Here is a 23,824-nt window from a genome sequence, read left to right as displayed (position 1 = left end):
TGAAATGACAACAAAGGACTGAAAATATTACAAAAACTTTGTTGGTAAAGCAGTGGCAGGATTTGAGAAGACTGACACCACTTTTGAAACATGTTCTACTGTGGGTAGAATGCTACCAAAGGGCATCTCATGCTACAGAGAAATCGTGAAGAGTTAATCAATGCATCAAACTTCATTGTTATTTTATTTGAAGAAATTGCCACAGCCACCCCATCCTTCAGCAACCACCACCCAATCATTCAGCAGCTATCAACATCAAGACCCTCCACCAGCAAAAAGATGATGACTTGTTGAAAGCTCAGATGATGTTAGCATATTTCAGCAATTAAGTATTTTTAGTTAAGGTATGCAAATTGTTTTTTTAGATGTAATGCTATTGCACACTTAATAGACTAGAGTATAGCATAAACATAATTTACATGCACTAGGGAACCAAAAAATTCATTTGACTCACTTTATTGCAATATTCACTTTATTGCAGTGATCTGGAATAGAACCCCCAATTTCTCTGAGGACTGCCTGTAGTAAAAAAAATCCCAGCAAATTATTAATTAAATCAGGGCTGGTATGTGTTGAGACCAACCATGTTGATGTGGAGTTCTGAGTGAGTGGGGTTTCATTAAGACAGGCCTAGAAGGTACTATGTCTTGCTATGGGAGTGTTTAGATCTTTCAGGGTATCTGTAAGATATATCATAATACCGTTCAAATCATTTTTCACTCTTATTCCCTCATGAGTATACAGGGGAGTTTTCCAGAGGCTACATGAAATTTGAACATATTAGATGCAGAAGCAGTGTAAGAATTTAGCTGTTTCTATTAAATGAGATATTAAAGAGATTTGTAAAATGCCACACTTCTAATCTTTTTTTGTTTTGGGAAGCAGTTATTTTTTCACAAACATGTCGTTTATGTTAACTTGTAATTATATCATTATTTTTAATTATTTAATAAATATTTTAACATTCTATCAGTTTTAATACCTCTATAGTCCCCAGTGATTCTTAAGAGTTTACAGTGATCTTGAGACCAAAAAGTCTAAGAACTTCTGCTATACAGCAACATTAGACTTTCTTCATTAGTGTGATTGATGGCAGTAATATTTTTATTAGTACTTGGAAATATTGTCTTTATATCTCTCAGAGATGTCAGCTTCTGGCTCATGGTTTCTCTCATTAGTCCTTCTCTTTTCTTAATTTTTGTTAATTTCAATTTATGCCTAGACAAAACTTCCAACACCCACATTTTTCAATTTATTGAACTCGCCTCCAATAATCTTGCCTTCCAAACTACCTCAGCCACTCACTTCTACGGTTATACTCCAGATTTTGTCATTATCAATAACTACAGATCCTCTGTGATCTCATTTTTCTGCGTTCCATTCTCTGATCATGACCTCATTGCTTCTACAAACCCTTTAATGCCAGCATAGGTCCTCAAATCTGATGATACCATTGTTCCTCACCCTTTTCCATACTTGTTATCTCCTCCTTAGACAGCTTGCTTAGTTAATCATTACAAACACTCCCTTGAATAAAACTTTGACTCACATTTCTTCCTTTTGCATCCTCATGCTTTTTTTTTTTGAATTATTATTATTTTTTATTATCAGAAGTACATCACAGTGGCTCAACATTTCCCCTCCCTCTCTCCCTACCCCTACCCACCCCTCTCACCATTGGTAATCACTAGTCACTTTTCAGTGTCTATGAGTCTAATGCTGTTTTGTTCCTTCTGTTTTGCTTTGTTTTTATATTCCACAAATAAGTGAAATCATATGGTATTTGTTTTTCTCTGTCTGCCTCATGCCATTTTGACAAAACCACACCCTTGGTTAAATGCAACCCTCTCCTCCTAATCTGCATATGTACTTGTGCAGCTAAACTAGGCTGTAGCAAAACAAGCCAAACCCAAGAGGACTGGTTCATTTTAAATCCATGACCATGAATCAACAACCTATCTATTGCCAGGAAACTTAACTACATGTCCCTATTCAACTCGGCCTCATCCCCTCCCATATAATCTTTCAACACCTTCTCTCTCTTCTCTCTCAAGGCCCCAAATCTTTACCCCCAAAACGTATTCTAAGCTGGTGAGCTGACTTCTTATTTCACAAGAAAATGCAAGTAATTGCAAGGGAACTTCTAAAGACCTTCATCACCACACCGAACCATGTCTCAGCATCCACATTCACAAATTCTATTTTTCTATCTGTTGAATTATTTGCACTTTGATCTCAAGCCAATCCCTTCTCCACTTATGCTTGGCATTCAAACTCCTTTCACCTATCTTACTCCAGCAACTCTCCCTCTTTCTCTTATGTTTTACTTGCACTTTATTGTTCATACCAGCATACAGTTTTCCTTTTGTGGGTAAAATTGTAATATTTCCAGAATATCTTGCCTGGCTTTAGTGCATTTGCATATCAACAGGCATTCCTGGGGGCGGTTGGAGAAGCATATCTCATCTCCATGTCAATGGGTAACTACCTGGGCAACAGAGGGCTTATCTGAAACTGAGAGGTTAGGGGGAGGTCTTGTTTGCTTCTCCCCTAGCAGGAAAGAGACAGCCCCAGACTGTAGTTTGTAAGCAATAAATGGGTTTTAAACTTTATTTCTCCCTTTGACTGATCTTGGTTTTACAGGTATTTTGCCCCAGGATTTCCTCTCCCTGGAGTCATATATAGCAGTAGTCAGCAGGATCTCTGAACCTGAAATCTGTCAAAATGGGTGTGAACTATGGGAGGGCTGCCCCTAGAGATGGTGAGGAGATGCCCAGAACGCCCCCTGTGGATGCAGTGGCAGAGGGTGCAGCTTCACTTGTCATTATCCCCCCAGCTGTGGGGCTTCCAATGTGGGAGGCCCTAGTGGAGAATTGGTTTACGGTAAAGTACCTCCTGGGGGGGGGGGCCTTCCCCAAAACTGGGGAAGGGTGGAAACACTGGAAGCTGCAGAATTAGTCCTCCATGAGTTGGAAGACAGCTTGAAGACCCTAGGGGACCATGCAGTGCCTGGCATCGTAGGGCCCCTTTTCATCAACATAGTGGAAAATGTTATACAGGAGAAAGAGGATAATCAAGAGGGTTTGCGGGGGGCGGAGCCAACATGGCGGCGTGAGTAGGACAGTGGGAATCTTCTCCCAAAAACATATATAATTTTGAAAATACAACAAACACAACTAGCCCTAAAAGAGAGACCAGAAGACGCAGGACAGTGGCCAGACTGCAGCTACACCAGCGAGAACCCAGCGACTGGTGAAAGGGGTAAGATACAAGCCCCGGCCCGGCGGGACCCGACCGCCCCTCCCCCCAGCTCCCGGCGGGAGAAGAGCAGGCAGAGCGGGAGGGAGACGGAGCCCAGGACTGCCGAGCACCCAGCCCCCGCCATCCGGGGCAGAGCGCAGACACAGTACGTGCCCAGGGGGCCCTGAATACGGGGGAACAGGGAGTAAGACCTCTCAGCGGGTGCCGAAGCTGATGCCCCTGTGACAAAGAAAAGCGGGGGCTTTTTGAAAGTCTTAAAGGGACAGGGACTTAACAGCTTGACGGAAACAACCCAGGTCACAGTACAGCAGCTGGAAATTACAGGGAAAACCGGGAGCACTAACCCCCTGAGCAACAGCTCTGAGACCCCTCACGGAGGTAAACAGTCAAGCAGCCCACCCATCCATTACCCCACCGGGCGCTGCGAAAGCAGAGAAGCAGCCTGAGACAAATTCCGCCCACAGAAAGGGAAATTTCTCCCTTCCGGCCAGGCAAGACACAAAGACCCACTTTACACCCAATTACCCAACACAAGCCACTAGGGGTCGCAGTTGTCCCAGTAAAGAAAGGCCAGTAGCAAGTGAAAATTTTGGCCCTCCCAGCTGACAGTCAATAGCACCTGTCAACATGAAAAGGCAAAAAAATATGATCCAGACAAGACTAACCCAGACAGCTTCAGCATCTGCTACATCTTCCCCTGAGAAGGAATCTGGGGAGATAGATTTAGCCAGTCTACCTGAAAAAGAATTCAAAACAAAAGTCATAACCATGCTGATGGACTTGCAGAGAAATATGCAAGAACTAAGGAAGGAGAATTCAGAAATAAAACAAGCTCTGGAAGGACTTCAAAACAGAATGGACGAGATGCAAGAGACCATTAATGGACTAGAAAACAGAGAACAGGAACGCAGAGAAGCTGATGCAGAGAGAGATAAAAGGATCTCCAGGAAAGAAAGAATTTTAAGAGAGCTGAGTGATCAATATAAAAGAAATAATATAAGAATCATAGGCATTCCAGAAGAAGTAGAGAGAGAAAAGGGGATAGAAAATGTCTTTGAAGAAATAATTGCTGAAAATTTCCCCAAACTAGGGGAAGAAATGGCCTCTCAGACCACAGAGGTACACAGAACTCCCATGACAAGGGATCCAAGGAGGGCAACACCAAGACACATAATAATTAAAATGGCAAAGATCAAAGACAAGGACAAAGTATTACAGGCAGCCAGAGAGAAAAAAAAGGTTACCTACAAAGGAAAACCCATCAGGCTATCATCAGACTTCTCGACAGAAACCCTACAGGCCAGAAGAGAATGGCATGATATACTTAATGCAATGAAACAGAAGGGCCTCGAACCAAGACTACTGTATCCAGCACGAATATCATTTAAATATGAAGGAGGGATTAAACAATTCCCAGACAAGCAAAAGTTGAGGGAATTTGCCTCCCACAAACCACCTCTACAGGGCATCCTACAGGGACTGCTCTAGATGGGAGCACTCCTAAAAAGAGCACACAACAAAACACCCAACATATGAAGAAGGGAGGAGGAGGAATAAGAAGGGAGAGAAATAAAGAATCATCAGACTGTGTTTATAATAGCTCAACAAGCGAGTTAAGTTAGACAATAAGATAGTAAAGAAGCTAACCCTAAACCTTTGGTAACCACAAACTTAAAGCCTGCAATGGCAATAAATTCATACCTTTCAATAATAACCCTAAATGTAAATGGACTGAATGCACCAACCAACAGACACAGAGTAATAGAATGGATAAAAAAGCAAGATCCATCCATATGCTGCTTACAAGAGACTCACCTCAAACCCAAAGAAGCGCACAACTTAAAGTCAAGGGATGGAAAAAGATATTTCAAGCAAACAACAGAGAGAAGAAAGCAGGTGTTGCAATTCTGGTATCAGACAAAACAGACTTCAAAATAAAGAAAGTAACAAAAGACAAAGAAGGACATTACATAATGATAAAGGGCTCAGTCCATCAAGAGGATATAACCATTATAAATATATATGCACCCAATACAGGAGCACCAACATACCTGAAACAAATATTAACAGAACTAAAGGAGGAAATAGAATGCAATGCATTCATTGTAGGAGACTTCAACACACCACTCACTCCAAAGGACAGATCCACCAGACAGAAAATAAGTAAGGACACAGAGGCACTGAACAACACACTAGAACAGATGGACTTAATAGACATCTACAGAACTCTACATCCAAAAGCAACAGGATACACATTCTTCTCAAGTGCACATGGACCATTCTCCAGAATAGACCACATACTAGGACACAAAAAGAGCCTCAGTAAATTCCAAAAGATTGAAATCCTACCAACCAACTTTTCAGACCACAAAGGCATTAAACTAGAAATAAACTGTTCAAAGAAAGCAAAAAGGCTCACAAACACATGGAGGCTAAACAACACGCTCCTAAATAATCAATGGATCAATGACCAAATCAAAATGGAGATCCAGCAATATATGGAAACAAATGACAACAACAACACTAAGCCCCAACTTCTGTGGGACACAGCAAAAGCAGTCTTAAGAGGAAAGTATATAGCAATCCAAGCATATTTAAAAAAGGAAGAGCAATCCCAAATGAACGGTCTAATGTCACAACTATCGAAATTGGAAAAAGAAGAACAGATGAGGCCTAAGGTCAGCAGAAGGAGGGACATAATCAAGATCAGAGAAGAAATAAATAAAATTGAGAAGAATAAAACAATAGCAAAAATCAATGAAACCAAGAGCTGGTTCTTCGAGAAAATAAACAAAATAGATAAGCCTCTAGCCAGACTTATTAAGAGGAAAAGAGAGTCAACACAAATCAACAGTATCAGAAACGAGAAAGGAAACATCACGACGGACCCCGCAGAAATACAAGAATTATTAGAGACTACTATGAAAACCTATATGCTAACAAGCTGGGAAACCTAGGAGAAATGGACAAGTTCCTAGAAAAATACAACCTTCCAAGACTGACCCAAAAAGAAGCAGAAAATCTAAACAGACCGATTGCCAGCAACAAAATTGAAGTGGTAATCAAAAAACTACCAAAGAACAAAACCCCCGGGCCAGATGGATTTACCTCGGAATTTTATCAGACATTCAGGTAAGACATAATACCCATTCTCCTTAAAGTTTTCCAAGAAATAGAAGAGGAGGGGACACTCCCAAACTCATTCTATGAAGCTAACATCACCCTAATACCAAAACCAGGCAAAGACACCACCAAAAAAGAAAACTACAGACCAATATCCCTGATGAACATAGACGCAAAAATACTCAACAAAATTTTAGCAAACCGAATTCAAAAATACATCAAAAAGATTGTACACCATGACCAAGTGGGATTCATCCCAGGGATGCAAGGATGGCACAACATTCGAAAGTCCATCAATATCATCCACCACATCAACAAAAAGAAAGACAAAAACCACATGATCATCTCCATAGATGCTGAAAAAGCATTTGACAAAGTTCAACATCCATTCATGATAAAAACTCTCAGCAAAATGGGAATAGAGGGCAAGTACCTCAACATAATAAAGGCCATCTATGAAAAACCCACAGCCAACATTATATTGAATAGCGAGAAGCTGAAAGCATTTCCGCTGAGATCGGGAACTAGACAGGGATGCCCACTCTCCCCACTGTTATTTAACATAGTACTGGAGGTCCTAGCCACGGCAATCAGACAGAACAAAAAAATACAAGGAATCCAGATTGGCAAAGAAGAAGTCAAACTGTCACTATTTGCAGATGACATGATACTGTACATAAAAAACCCTAAAGACTCCACCACAGAACTACTAGAACTGATATCGGAATACAGCAAAGTTGCAGGATACAAAATCAACACACAGAAATCTGTGGCTTTCCTATATACCAACAATGAACCAACAGAAAGAGAAATCAGGAAAACAACTCCATTCACAATTGCATCAAAAAAAAATAAAATACCTAGGAATAAACCTAACAAAGAAGTGAAAGACTTATATTCTGAAAACTACAAGTCACTCTTAAAAGAAATTAAAGGGGACACTAACAGATGGAAACGCAGCCCATGCTCATGGCTAGGAAGAATTAATATCGTCAAAATGGCCATCCTGCCCAAGCAATATACAGATTTGATGCAATCCCTAGAAACTACCAGCAACATTCTTCAATGAACTGGAACAAATAATTCAAAAATTCATATGGAAACACCAAAGACCCCGAATAGCCAAAGCAATCCTGAGAAAGAAGAATAAAGTAGGGGGGATCTCACTCCCCAACTTCAAGCTCTATTATAAAGCCATAGTAATCAAGACAATTTGGTACTGGCACAAGAGCAGAGCCACAGACCAATGGAACAGACTAGACAATCCAGACATTAACCCAGACATATATGGTCAATTAATATTTGATAAAGGAGCCATGGACATACAATGGTGAAATGACAGTCGCTTCAACAGATGGTGCTGGCAAAACTGGACAGCTACATGTAGGAGAATGAAACTGGACCATTGTCTAACCCCATATACAAAAGTAAACTCAAAATGGATCAAAGACCTGAATGTAAGCCATGAAACCATTAAACTCTTGGAAGAAAACATAGGCGAAAACCTCTTAGACATAAACATGAGTGACCTCTTCTTGAACATATCTCCCCGGGCAAGGAAAACAACAGCAAAAATGAACAAGTGGGACTATATTAAGCTGAAAAGCTTCTGTACAGCAAAAGACACCATCAATAGAACAAAAAGGAACCCTACAGTATGGGAGAATATATTTGAAAATGACACATCCGATAAAGGCTTGACGTCTAGAATATATAAAGAGCTCACATGCCTCAACAAACAAAAAACAAATAACCCAATTAAAAAATGGGCAAAGGAACTGAACAGACGGTTCTCCAAAAAAGAAATACAGATGTCCAACAGACACATGAAAAGATGCTCCACATCGCTAATTATCAGAGAAATGCAAATTAAAACTACAATGAGGTATCACCTCACACCAGTAAGGATGGCTGCCATCCAAAAGACAAACAACAACAAATGTTGGTGAGGCTGTGGAGAAAGGGGAACCCTCCTACACTGCTGGTGGGAATGTAAACTTGTTCAACCATTGTGGAAAGCAGTATGGAGGTACATCAAAATGCTCAAAACAGACATACCATTTGACCCAGGAATTGCACTCCTAGGAATTTACCCTAAGAATGCAGCAATCAAGTATGAGAAAGACCAATGTACCCCTATGTTTATCGCAGCACTATTTACAATAGCCAAGAATTGGAAGCAACCTAAATGTCCATCGATAGATGAATGGATAAAGAAGATGTGGTACATATACACAATGGAATACTACTCAGCCATAAGAAAAGGGCAAATCCAACCATTTGCAGCAACATGGATGGAGCTGGAGGGTATTATGCTCAGTGAAACAAGCCAAGCAGAGAAAGAGAAATACCAAATCATTTCACTTATCTGTGGAATATAAGAACAAAGGAAAAACTGAAGGAACAAAACAGCAACAGAATCACAGAACTCAAGAATGGACTAACAGGTACCAAAGGGAAAGGGACTGGGGAGGATGGGTGGGTGGGAGGGATAAGGGGTGGAGAAGTAGGGGGGTATTAAGATTAACATGCATGGTGGGGTAGGAGAAAAGGGAGGGCTGTACAACACAGAGAAGGCATGTAGTGATTCTACAACATTTTGCTATGCTGATGGACAGTGACTGTAAAGGGGTTTATAGGGGAGACCTGGTATAGGGGAGAGCCTAGGAAACATAATATTCATCATGTAAGTGTAGATTAGTGATACCAAAAACAAAGCAAAAAAAAAAAAAAGGGCAGTTCCTGTGTGGTAACCTCCAACGAGTTCTACACAAGGGTATAAAGGGCATATAAAAGTGTAGGCAAAGGGTCTGTTTGTGTTTATACAGAGGATCAAAGCCTAATTGGGCTACCCCGAAAATGAACTAAGATACGATATGAAAAAGAACTTCCAACATCTGCACTCTCTGGAAGACTCATGCCAGAAGATGATCATCAAAAAACCCCAACAAAGATCCACGCACTGCTACAGCTGTAGATGCACTCATCCCACCAGTTTCTGGACTTGCCATGGGAATGAGGAAGGAGTTATCTAAGCTGGCCTGTGCATACAGTAAAACAACAAATTTGACTGGATCTATACTGTTGGAACTCAACCAAGAATTTGGAGAAGTGCAAATTGTAGCGCTCCAAAGTCTTAGAACTACAGACTATTTACTGTTAAAAGAACATATGGCATGTGAACAGTCCCCAGGAATGGTTTGTTTTAATTTGTCTGATTTCTCTCAGACTGTTCAAGTTCAGTTGGACAATATCCACCATATCATAGATAAGTTTTCACAAATGCCTAAGGTGCCTAACCGGTTTTCTTGGTTTCACTGGAGATGGCTGGTAATTAAAGATATGCTTTGGTTATGTAACTATACTCTTTTTTGTTAATGTGTGTGCACAATTTAAGTAGTAGCTTAAAACCTATATATGCTGAAGTTACTCTACAAGAAGATATGTCAAAGAAATAATCAATCTTCCCATGTTTTCTATCGCCTGCTACTTCTATAGCTTTTCTTCTTCCTTCCTAATTACAACCCTTAAATAGAATTCGTGCCTCATATCAAATTTACCGAGTATCATAATTCTTCCAAGTGGTAAAGATACCTCAAGACAAATGCTGGGCATAGAAGCCACAGGGCATAAATATGCAAAGAAGTAAAAAGCTAACCTTTTCAAACAATAAGGCTCCCCTCTCACTTACCAACTTCACATTTCCCTGTATGGCCCCGGAAGATGACTGGTTAGCCAGAGACGGGTAAGATTCCTCAAGGGAGGAACAACCTAAGACAGGCACAGTCGCAGGGGGGCCATCAGGTGAGAAATTGGGGATCAACAGAGGTGAGGCTTAGAACCTCACCCCCCCTGTTCTGAGAGAAATCTTCTGCATACGTGGATGTTTTATTGCCCTGGTCTAGCTTGGATTAACACATAGTCTACAGGCACACAGCTGATCATCTACATTTGCTCTCTTACAACACTAAACTATGTTTTCTACCTTTATCTTGTATCTACCTACCACTTCAGCATTTTATTAAAAATAATAATAATAAAGAGAGAAATGTGGTATCCACATATAAATCAAGTATAAAAACCAAATGAGTATTCATATTTGAACTGACTGTTTATAGTTCATAATGCATGAGCAAAACCGAAAGTTTCTGTGATGACTGCCCTTGTACTGTTCACTATGTAACTTATTCACTATGTAAGAATTTGTTCTCCATGTAAGAACTTGTTTGTTATGCCTCAGAAGATTGGAGACTGATGAAAATTAGTAGGCTTGGGGTGGATTAATGATTGTGCATTGAGCATTGACTCCCCTATACAGAATTTTATTGTCGTTAACAACCATTTGATCAATAAATATGAGAGATGCCCTCACAAAAAAAAAAAAAAAAAAAAAAAGGACAGACTTCCAATGGTAAAATAAATAAGTATCCGGGATGTTATGTATAGCATAAGGAATATAGTCAAGATATTGTAACAGCTTGGTAGGGTGATAGCTGGAACCTAGAATTATGTATATAAATGTTCTACCACTGTGTTGTACACTTGAAACTAATGTAATGTAATACTGTGCGTCAACTACCCTTCAATAAAAAATAATTATTTAAAAAAAAAATGGGCAAAGGAACTGAACAGACGGTTCTCCAAAAAAGAAATACAGATGTCCAACAGACACATGAAAAGATGCTCCACATCGCTAATTATCAGAGAAATGCAAATTAAAACTACAATGAGGTATCACCTCACACCAGTAAGGATGGCTGCCATCCAAAAGACAAACAACAACAAATGTTGGTGAGGCTGTGGAGAAAGGGGAACCCTCCTACACTGCTGGTGGGAATGTAAACTTGTTCAACCATTGTGGAAAGCAGTATGGAGGTACATCAAAATGCTCAAAACAGACATACCATTTGACCCAGGAATTGCACTCCTAGGAATTTACCCTAAGAATGCAGCAATCAAGTATGAGAAAGACCAATGTACCCCTATGTTTATCGCAGCACTATTTACAATAGCCAAGAATTGGAAGCAACCTAAATGTCCATCGATAGATGAATGGATAAAGAAGATGTGGTACATATACACAATGGAATACTACTCAGCCATAAGAAAAGGGCAAATCCAACCATTTGCAGCAACATGGATGGAGCTGGAGGGTATTTTGCTCAGTGAAACAAGCCAAGCAGAGAAAGAGAAATACCTAATGATTTCACTCATCTGTGGAATATAAGAACAAAGGAAAAACTGAAGGAACAAAACAGCAGCAGAATCACAGAAGTCAAGAATGGACTAACAGGTACCAAAGGGAAAGGGACTGGGGAGGATGGGTGGGTAGGGAGGGATAAGGGGGGGCAGAAAAAGAGGTGTATTAAGATTAGCATCCATAGCGGGGTGGGAGAAAGGGGAGGGCTGTAGAACACAGAGAAGACAAGTAGTGATTCTACAACAGTTTGCTACGCTGATGGACAGTGACTGTAAAGGAGTATATAGGGGGGACCTGGTATAGGGGAGAGCCTAGTAAACAAAGTATTCGTCATGTAAGTGTAGATTAATGATTAAAAAAAAAAAAAGCAGTTCCTATGTGGTGACCTCTAATGAGTTCTACACAATGATATAAAGGGCATATAAAAGTGTAGGCAAAGGGTCTGTTTGTGTTTATACAGAGGATCAAAGCCTAATTGGCTACTCCAAAAATGAACTAAGATACGATATGAAAAAGAACTTCCAACATCAGCACTCTTGGGAAGACTCATGACAGAAGATGATCAGCAAAAAAAAAAAAACTCCAACAAACATCCACGCACTGTCACAGGTGTAGATGCACTCATCCCACCAGTTCCTGGACTTGCCATGGGAATGATGAAGGAGATATCTAAGCTGGCCTGAGCATACAGTAAAACAAAAATTGGACTGGATCTATACTGTTGGAACTCAACCAAGAATTAGGAGAAGTACAAATTGTAGCACTCCAAAATCTTACAACCACAGACTATTTATCATTAAAAGAACATATGGGATATGAACAGTGCCCAGGAATGGGTTGTTCTAGTTTATCTGAATTCTCTCAGACTGTTTAAATTCAGTCGGACAATATCCACCATATCATAGATAAGTTTTCACAAATGTCTAAGGTACCTAACTGGTTTTCTTGGTTTCACTGGAGATGGCTGGTAATTACAGGTATGCTTTGGTTAGGTAACTATATTCCTATTATGTTAATGTGTGTGCACAATTTAATTAGTAGTTTAAAACCTATCCATGCTGAAGTTACTCTACAAGAAGATATGTCAAAGAAATAATCAATCTTCCCAGGTTTTCTTCTGCCTGCTACTTCTATAGCTTTTCTTCTTCCTACCTAATCACAACCTTTAAATAGAACTCGTGCCACATGTCGAATTTACCGAGTATCATAATTCTTCCAAGTGGTAAAGACACCTCAATACAAATGCTGGGCATAGAAGCCACAGGGCATAAATATGCAAAGAAGTAAAAAGCTAACCATTTCAAACAATAAGGCTTCTCTCTCACTTACCAACTTAACATTTCCCTGTATGGCCCCGGAAGATGACTGGTTAGCCAGAGACAGGTAAGATTCCTCAAGGGAGGAACAACCTAAGACAGGCACAGTCACAGGGGGCCATCTGGTGAGAAAATGGGGAGCAGCAGAGGTGAGGCTTAGAATCTCCCCCCTCATGTTCTGAGAGAAATCTTCTGCATACATGGATGTTTATTGCCCTCGTCTAGCTCGGATTAACACATAGTCTACAGGCACACACCTGATCATCTACATTTGCTCTCTTACAACACTAAACTATGTTTTCTACCTTTATCTCGTATCTACCTACCACTTCAGCATTTTATTAAAAATAATAATAATAGAGAAATGTGGTATCCACATATAAATCAAGTATAAAAATCAAATGAATATTCATATTTGTACTGACTGTGTATAGTTCATAATGCATGAACAAAACCGAAAGCTTCTGTGATGACTGCCCTTGCACTGTTCACCATGTAACTTATTCACTATGTAAGAATTTGTACTCCATGTAAGAATTTGTTCGTTATGCATCAGAAGATTGGAGACTGACGAAAATTAGGCTTGGGATGGATTAATGATTGTGCATTGAGTATTGACCCCCCTATACAGAAATTTATTGTGGTTAACAACTATTTGATCAATAAATGTGAGAGATGCCCTCACAAAATATATATATATATATATATGTATATATATATATATATATATATAAACACACTTCCAATTGTAAAATAAATAAGTAACCGGGATGTAATGTATAGCATAAGGAATATAGTCAAAATATTGTAACAACTTGGTATGGTGATAGCTGGTACCTAGAATTATCATGTATATAAATGTTGAATCACTGTGTTGTACACCTGAAACTAATGTAATGTAATACTGTTGTCAACTACCGTTCAAAAAAAAAAAGAGGGTTTGCAAGGAGCGGGACTTACGTGGAAGAGAGACACACTTCAGCATCTCTTGGAGGAGCTGGGTGATAACCTATGGGATGCCATTAAGGAAGAGAGACAGTTACTGAAAAGGCAGGTCATGTTCCTAGAAGATTCCTTAGCAGCCACAAAGGGGGTGGCAGCAGGAAAAACCATGTTGTAGGAGTCCGTGGGGGAGAGGGAGGAGAAAGTGGTGCCTTCAGCCCCAGAGATGAGAGGAGCCTGGGGGAGAAAAGGAGGAGGTGGGACCATGGGCTGACCTGCTACCAAGGTCACTGCCAGAGATACCATCCTTTCCTATTTTAAAGGCCCGCCCAGTTTAATTAAGAAAATAAAAACAAAACAACCTTGGGCTCCTCAGGGGGAGGAGCTGCCCCCTCCCCAGGTTGGTTGTGGAGCATTACATGCTTTGTCTCTATACCCAGGATGTGCTGGTGGACATGAGCATCTGGTATAGGCAGAAGCCACTGGAATCTGCCTAGATGGTTTTTATGTCTCTGGGATATAGGGGTGGAAAACATTGTTGTGTCCGGTACTGAGATGAGTAGAATGGCTTCCCTGATGACTCACCCTTCCCTCTGGCAGTGGTTGCAAAGTGCCCATCATGCCTCAGGGATTCATACACTCTTGGAAGGCTGACAGCTGCCATCAGGGTAGTTTGTCCTAATCAGGGTGATTTACCATACTTACCCAGTAGTTGGAAAATGTATGCAGAGCTCCAACAGCTACTGCAGGAAATTGGTATGAAAAATATCATCTGTAATATGGATCCCCAGGGCCCTGATGACGAGGGCCCTGATGAAGATTCTCATCATAGGAATGAGAAATCTGGTGCTGCATACAGATCCCACATCTCTCTTTGGGCTACTTGTACTTTAGCAGATGTGGGGAGATTGAAATAAGGGCACGGAGGTAAGTATGAGCCATGACAGAAAGGAGAGGTGGAAAAGTCCCCATGAAGGTCTCAAGTACCCAGATGTTGGTTGATTTGATAAAGGCCGTGGTAGTGAAAGAAAAACTTGATGGGCAGCCCAATAGAATCTTGTTAGAACCATGGCACCAATTAAAGCCAGAGCAGCAGTTCCAGCTACTGAGGTCCAGGACACATAAACTGGAGTCAAGGCCTCATGCCCAGCTTGTGTCCCTGCAAAACTTCCTGGGAGACAGTACTCAGGATTCGCATGAGCTCTCATGCCCACAAGAGGATGATTGGGCATTGCGGTTCAACTGAGTGGGGGGGGTGTCAAGGTCTCCACCTTGGGGAACATGGTGGGGACTGGAGGCCACATGTAGAATTAGCAATTCATCAGTTCCCTGTGAATGTACAACATGTCCTGGCACTGGTGGACACAGGAGCTGAGTGTTCTTTGATTCATGGCAACCCTGAGCATTTTCCTGTGACCCCTGCTGTGATAGATGGCTATGGGGCAAGGCAATTAGAGTAAAGAAAGCCCAAATCCCATTGGGGATAGGGCATTTACTCCCAAAGGAGTATACTGTGTACATTTCTCCAATCCCTGAATATATTTCAGGGGTAGATATCCTTCAGGGCCTGTGGTTACAGACCACTGCAGGTGAGTTCAGACTGAGGGTATGTGTGGTAAAGGCAGTTCTGAGGGGACATGCTAAGCACCCACCTGTAGCACTGCCTGTACCTCAGTGGGTGACAAATACCAAGCAGTATAAATTGCCTGGGGGACACAAAGAAATTGGAGAAACTCTACAGGAGTTGGAGAAGGTGGGCAACATAAAGCCCACTCATAGTCCTTTTTTTAATTCCCAAGTGTGGCCAGTAAAAAAGCCAGATGGCTCCTGGCATATGACCGTGGACTACAGGGAACTGAATAAAGTCACACCCCCTTTGCATGCTGCCGTCCCCTCTATAGCACCATTCTGGACACCCTCAGCCATGAGCTGGGACTGTAACATTATGTAGTAGACCTTGCTAATGCTTTCTTCTCTGTTAACATAGCACAGAAAAGTCAGGAACAGTTTGCCTTCACGTGGGGAGGCCAGCAATGGACATTCACTGTCCTTCCACAGGGATACTTCCACAGTCCCACCCACTATCCGTCACTGACTTGTAGTCCAGGACTTGGCCACATGGAAGAAACCATGAATGGTGCGGCTGTATCACTATATTGATGATATGCTCAATGTCTGATTCTCTTGCAGATTTAGAAAGGGCAGTTCCTAGACTGCTGCAACATCTATAGGAGAAAGGATGGGCTGTGAACAGCACCAAGGTTCAGAGACCTGGTTTGTCTGTAAAATTCTTGGGGGTTGTCTGGTTGGGTAAAATGAAAGTTCTTCCTGAAGCAGTCATAGACAAGGTCCAGGCTTTCCCTACCCCTACCACTGTGGCAGTATTACAAGAGTTTTGGGGTCTTTTAGGCTACTGGAGAGTGTTTATCCTGCACTTGGCACAAACTCTGAAGCCCTTATGCCAGTTGGTACAAAAGGGCGTCAGGAGGGACTGGAATGAGACATGTGCAGCTGCTTTTACTGCTGCTAAATGGGCAGTCAAGGCTGTACAGGCCTTGAGTATAATGGACTCATCAAGGCCGTGTGAGCCAGATGTTCATGTAACCAAAGATGGTTATGGATGCAGTCTTTGGCAGTGGCTTGAATGGACACACCAACCTATTGGATTCTGGTCACAACTATGAAAAGGGGCAGAGGTGTGGTGCACCTTGATAGAGAAGCAACTGGCTGCTGTCTACCATGCCTTGCTGGCTATGGAGCCCATTGCCAGAACAGCTCCTACCAAGGTAATAACCACCTATCTCATCATGGGGTGGGTGCGAGACTGGACCCAAAGGTCACGGAGTGGCGTGCCACAGATGCCTACACTGGCCAAATGGGTCACATATTTACAGCAGCATAGCGCCCTCTCTACTGGCCTCTTAAGTGGAAAACTCCAATGCTTATTGGGGCCAGTGACATATACCAGTAGAAAACAGGAAGAACTTGCTTTTGAACCATTGGTAGCCAAGAGTCCTTATCAGGAGGGAAAAGCCCCTATACCTGAAGATGCTTGGTACACAGATGGCTCCAGTTGTGGGCAGCCCCCAAAATGGGTGGCTGTGGCTTTCCATGCTAGTCTGAGACAATATGGATTGAAGATGGAGAGGGGAAGAGCAGCCAATGGGCTGAGTTGTGGGCAGTATAGCTCATGATCACCCAGGAGCCTTCCCCCATAGTTGTCTGCACTGACAGCTGGGCCATCTATCGGGGCTTGACCCTGTGGCTACCGACATGGTACCATACCAACTGGATGGTTTGTCACCAGCCCCTTTGGGGGCAAGAGTTGTGGCAAGACCTATGGGCCTCTGGTCAGATTAAGACTGTTACTGTATATCATGTGACTGGCCATTTGCCTTTGGCATCCCCAGGGAATGATGAAGCAGACACACTGGCCCAGGTGCACTGGCTAGAAGGAAAGCCTGCCTCTGATGTGACCCACTGGCTACACCAGTGTTCGTTGCATGCAGGGCAAAATACAATGTGGGCTGTAGCCCATTGGTGGAGCTTGCCATTGACCTTTGAAGAAGTCAGCTGAGCCCAGAAGGAGTGGCTTGTGTGCTCTAAAAGGGACTTACACCAAGTCCCACAGCAACATGGGACAATAGTAAGGGAGCCAATACCCCTTGTCTGGTGGCAAATAGACTATATGGGGCCTCTGCCCGTATCAGAAGGATATCGGTATGCCATGACTTGTGTAGACACTGCTACTGGACTATTGGTTGCTTCAAAACACCAAGAGGGTCCTAGAGCATCTCTTTGCAGTGTATGGCTGGCTGCCAGTGATTGAGGGCAATCAAGGCACCCACTTCACTGGACATGCATTAGAAGGGTGGGTAAGGCAATTAGAAATAAAGTAGAAGTTTCATGTACCATATAACCCTACCAGGGCAAGCATGATAAAGATGAACAATGGTTCATTGAAATCTGGCCTGAAGTCAGACACCAATAGTTTATGGGGCTGGTCAGTTCACCTATGGACAGTACTATGGCATTTGAATGAGAAGCCCCAAAAAGGAATCTTGAGCCCTGTGGATATGATAACACACCTCGCTGCCTCTCCTATACAACTGTATGTGCAAATCAAGAAGAGTTACTGAAGCCAGGATATGGCCAGCCGAGCAACATCCTACTGCCAGCCCCTACTGCATTATACCCTGGAAACACTGTTGAATGGACATGGCCCTGGACATCTTCACACATGGGCCAGTGGTGGCTGGCCCTTCTGGTATCTTGGGGGAAAGGCCTGGAAGCTGTCCTAGTGTGTTTCTGGAGTAACAGCAGAGTGGCCCCCAAAGATCATGGTGGTTTACCCAAAATGTCCAGTTAAGAGCTCCCTACAGGGAAGTTTTGTTTATCTTTATGGCCAGTGCATGTACCTCCCATAACCCTATATATTGACCTTTCTGTAACTCCCACAGGGAGGGGGGTGAAAGTCTGGCACACTAGACCAGGACAAGGTCCCATTCCTGCCACTATCCTATCATAGGACCACTCTCTTGCATGCATCCTACCTGATTGATGAGATTTGCCTATGCTGGTGTCATTAAAATATGTATCTTATTGCCCTTGAGCTTATTTTCTTCTCCAGTCCTTGTGGCCTGGATGCGCCCCCTGGCTGCAGCTGCTGTGTGATGATTGCTACTGCCTTCCTATAGAATGGGAGAGCTATGGACTTTGAACCTAGCTGAATCCTCTGGCTTGAGGATTGTCATGATTTTATTGCTGTTGCGTAAGTATGTCATTAGTCTGGTTACACTGCTCCAGTTTTCTCGCCCAGGGTCCATTGCCAAAGAGGGGGAATGAGTAGATTGTAAGGTGAGATTTCTGGAGGGATGGCCTGTGGGTAAAATTGCAGAATTTCCAGAATGTCTCACCTGGCTTTAGTGCATCTCCATAGCAACAGGCTCTCCTAAGGCGTGGAGAGAAGAAGCTCACTGCCATATCAGTGGGTAACTACCTGGGTGACCCAGCGCTTATCTGAACCTGAGAGGTTATGGGGAGGTTTCGCTTGCTTCTGCCAGGACAGGAAAGAGATGGCCCAGGAGCACAGTTTGTAAGCAATAAACAGGTTTTAAATTTTATTTCTCCCTTTGACTGATTTCGGCTTTAGAGGTATTTTGCCCCAGGATTTCCTCTCCCTGGAGTTACAGATGTTAACTAGACTTTCTGTGGTGGTCATTGCAATATATACAAATATGGAATCATATTGTACACCTAAAACTAAGATAGTGTTATACGTCAATTATATTTAAATAAATAAAAGAAGCATCTGCAACATATGCTTTTGGTTGGGTTTTTCGGACAGGGGAAATGGTTACTAATGGAGTGGTAATAAGGATAAAGAAAATAATGTGGGCAGAAGCACAGTCTACAGGGGTCCTAGCCTGATGAGACCGATGACAGAAATTGATTTTTTTTTAAAATTGTAAGTGCTTGTCCTTCACAAGGCAGAATGTACCAACAAAGCAAGATACAAAGAGATCTTTTCTCCCCACAGCAACTTAAGGCTACTTACTAATATCTGTTTATAAAAAACAAACAAAAATTTCTCTGGACTCACTGCCCTTGTTAACTATTGCTCCCTGTCCCTTCTCTTGATTTATTTTTCAGGAAAATCCCTTCAAAGATTCACTCTAATTCTTCTCCCCATCTTTGTTAACCTCACTTCAATCAGATAATTGCCCCCATACTCCAACAAAACTGCTATGGTCAAGTTTACCACTAACCTCTATATTCTTAAATCCAATGACTAATTGTCAGTGTTCATACTTGACCTAGTTGCTACATAGTTAATCACTTCCTTTTCCTTGATAAACGTTCTTTACTGGCTTCTAGGACAATACACTGTCTTGAGTTGTAGTTTATTGAAACAGAATTTATGAAAGTCTGTGAACTCCAAAATGATATCCAAAAAAGAAAAATCCAGGAAAAATTCATTTGTCAACATTTGAAACAAATACAAACTAACTTTCTTACTTAAAATTTGATAATTAAAGAAGAATTAAGCCTTTAACCTGCTAATAAACCAACTAGCCCAGTTCATGGAAAATTCTCTAAAAGAAAGCTAGTAACATCCATTCATGATAAAAACTCTCAGCAAAATGGGTATAGAGGGCAATTACCTCAAAATAAAGGCCATATAGATAAACCCACAGCCAACATCATACTGAACAGCAAGAAGCCGAAAGCTTTTCCTCTGAGATTGGGAACAAGACAGGGATGCCCACTGTCCCCACTGTTTTTCAATATAGTACTGGAGGTCCTAGCCATGGCAATTAGACAAAACAAAGAAATACAAAGAATCCAGACTGGTGAAGAAGAAGTTAAACTGTCACTATTTGCAGGTGGCATGATATTATACACAAAAAACCCTGAAGACTCCACTCCAAAACTACTAGAACTGATATCGGAATACAGCAAAGTTGCAGGATACAAAATTAACACACAGAAATCTGTGGCTTTCCTATACACTAACAACGAACCATTAGAAGGAGAAATCAGGAAAACAATTCCATTCACAATTGCATCAAAAAGAATAAAATACCTAGGAATAAACCTAACCAAAGAGGTGAAAGACCTATACCTTGAAAACTATAAGACACTCTTAAGAAAAATTAAAGAGGACACAAACAAATGGAAACTCATCTCATGCTCTTGGCTAGGAAGAATGAATATAGTCAAAATGGCCATCCTTTAAAAGAACATAAGGGATGGGAACATTCCCCAGGAAATGGGTTGTTTTAATTTGTCTGATTTCTCTCAGACTGTTCAAGTTCAGTTGGACAATATCCACCATATCATAGATAAGTTTTCACAAATGCCTAAGGTGCCTAACTGGTTTTCTTGGTTTCACTGGAGATGGCTGGTAATTGCAGATACGCTTTGGTTATGTAACTATACTCCTATTACGTTAATGTGTGTGCACAATTTAAGTAGTAGCTTAAAACCTATACATGCTGAAGTTACTCTACAAGAAGATATGTCAAAGAAATAATCAATCTTCCCATGTTTTCTTCCGCCTGCTACTTCTATAGCTTTTCTTCTTCCTTCCTAATTACAACCCTTAAATAGAATTCGTGCCTCATATCAAATTTACCGAGAATCATAATTCTTCCAAGTGGTAAAGATACCTCAAGACAAATGCTGGGCATAGAAGCCACAGGGCATAAGTATGCAAAGAAATAAAAAGCTAACCATTTCAAACAATAAGGCTTCTCTCTCACTTACCAAATTTACATTTCCCTGTATGGCCCCGGAAGATGACTGGTTAGCCAGAGACGGGTAAGATTCCTCAAGGGAGGAACAACCTAAGACAGGCACAGTCGCAGGGGTGTCATCAGGTGAGAAAATGGGGAGCAGCAGAGGTGAGGCTTAGAACCTCACCCCCACCCCCCGTTCTGAGAGAAATCTTCTGCATACGTGGATGTTTTATTTCCCTGGTCTAGCTTGGATTAACACATAGTCTACAGGCACACACCTGATCATCTACATTTGCTCTCTTACAACACTAAACTATGTTTTCTACCTTTATCTTGTATCTACCTACCACTTCAGCATTTTATTAAAAATAATAATAATATAGAGAGAAATGTGGTATCCACATATAAATCAAGTATAAAAACCAAATGAGTATTCATATTGGAACTGTTTATAGTTCAAAATGCATGAGCAAAACCGAAAGTTTCTGTGATGACTGCCCTTGTACTGTTCACCATGTAAGAACTTATTCACTATGTAAGAATTTGTTCTCCATGTAAGAACTTGTTTGTTATGCCTCAGAAGATTGGTGACTGACGAAAATTAGGCTTGGGGTGGATTAATGATTGTGCATTGAGCATTGACTCCCCTATACAGAATTTTATTGTCGTTAACAACCATTTGATCAATAAATATGAGAGATGCCCTCACAAAAAAAAAAAAAAAGGGACAGACTTCCAATTGTAAAATAAATAAGTAACCAGGATGTAATGTATAGCATAAGGAATATAGTCAAGATATTGTAACAGCTTGGTAGGGTGATAGCTGCAACCTAGAATTATGTATATAAATATTTTACCACTGTGTTGTACACCTGAAACTAATGTAATGTAATACTGTGTGTCAACTACCCTTCAATAAAAAATAATTATCAAAAAAAAAAAAGAAATGAATACATAGGGATTATATTGCTGCAACTGGGTCTCAAGGACATTCCTCCCATCCCTCATCTCTACATTTAGTTTCCCAAGAACCCAAATGAATCCATGCCTGTCCTGAGCCAATAAAATTCCCCTTTTTACTTAAAAAAAAAATGGCCATCCTGCCCATAGCAATATACAGATTTGATGCAATCCCTATCAACTTACCAACAACATTCTTCAACGAACTAGAACAAATAGTTCTAAAATTCATATGGAAACACCAAAGACCCCAAATAGCCAAAGCAATCCTGAGAAAGAAGAATAAAGTGGGGGTGATCTCGCTCCCCAACTTCAAGCTCTACTACAAAGCCATATAATCAAGACAATATGGTACTGGCACAAGATCAGAGCCACAGACAAGTGGAACAGATTAGAGACCCCAGACATTAACCCAAACTTATATGGTCAATTAATATTTGATAAAGGAGCCATGGACATGCAATGGGGAAATGACAGTCTCTTCAACAGATGGTGCTGGCAAAACTGGACAGCTACATGGAAGAGAATGAAACTGGACCATTGTCTAACCCCATACACAAAAGTAAATTTGAAATGGATCAAAGACCTGAATGTAAGTCATGAAACCATAAAACTCTTAGAAAAAAGCATAGGCAAAAATCTCTTGGACATAAACATGAGTGACCTCTTCTTGAACATATCTCCCCAGGCAAGGAAAACAAAAGCAAAAATGAACAAGTGGGACTAAGTCAAGCTGAAAAGCTTCTGTACAGCAAAGGACACCATCAATAGAACAAAAAGGTACCCTACAGTATAGGAGAATATTTTCATAAATGACAGATCCGATAAAGGCTTGACATCCAAAATATATAAAGAGCTCATGCTCCTCAACAAACAAAAAGCAAATAATCCAATTAAAAAATGGGCAGAGGAGCTGAACAGACAGTTCTCCAAAGAAGAAATTCAGATGGCCAACAGACACATGAAAAGATGCTCCACATTGCTAGTTATCAGAGAAATGCAAATTAAAACCACAATGAGATATCACTTCACACCAGTAAGGATGGCTACCATCCAAAAGACAAACAACAACAAATGTTGGCGAGGTTGTGGAGAAAGGGGAACCCTCCTACACTGCTGGTGAGAATGTAAATTAGTTCAACCATTGTGGAAAGCACTATGGAGGTTCCCAAATTGCTCAAAACAGACTTACCATTTGACCCAGGAATTCCACTCCTGGGAATTTACCCTAAGAATGCAGCACTCCAGTTTGAAAAAGACAGATGCACCCCTATGTTTATCGCAGCACTATTTACAATAGCCAAGAATTGGAAGCAACCTAAGTGTCCATCAGTAGATGAATGGATAAAGGAGATGTGGTACATATACACAATGGAATATTATTCAGCCATAAGAAGAAAACAAATCCTACCATTTGCAACAATATGGATGGAGCTAGAGGGTATTACGGTCAGTGAAATAAGCCAAGCGGAGAAAGAGAAATACCAAATGATTTCACTCATCTGTGGAGTATAAGAACAAAGGAAAAACTGAAGGAACAAAACAGCAGCAGAATCACAGAACCCAAGAATGGACTAACAGTTAACAAAGGGAAAGAGACTGGGGAGAATGGGAGGGTAGCGAGGGATAAGGGCGGGGAAGAAGAAAGGGGTATTGTGATTAGCATGTATAATGTGGGGGTGCGGGAAAAGGGAGGGCTGTGCAACACAGAGAAGACAAGTAGTGATTCTACAACATCTTACTATGCTGATGGACAGTACCTGTAATGGGGTTTGTGGGGG

Source organism: Manis pentadactyla, chromosome 9 (genome assembly GCF_030020395.1).
Source record: "Manis pentadactyla isolate mManPen7 chromosome 9, mManPen7.hap1, whole genome shotgun sequence".
Taxonomy (NCBI): domain Eukaryota; kingdom Metazoa; phylum Chordata; class Mammalia; order Pholidota; family Manidae; genus Manis; species Manis pentadactyla.
Note: the sequence above shows the minus strand (reverse complement) of the source record.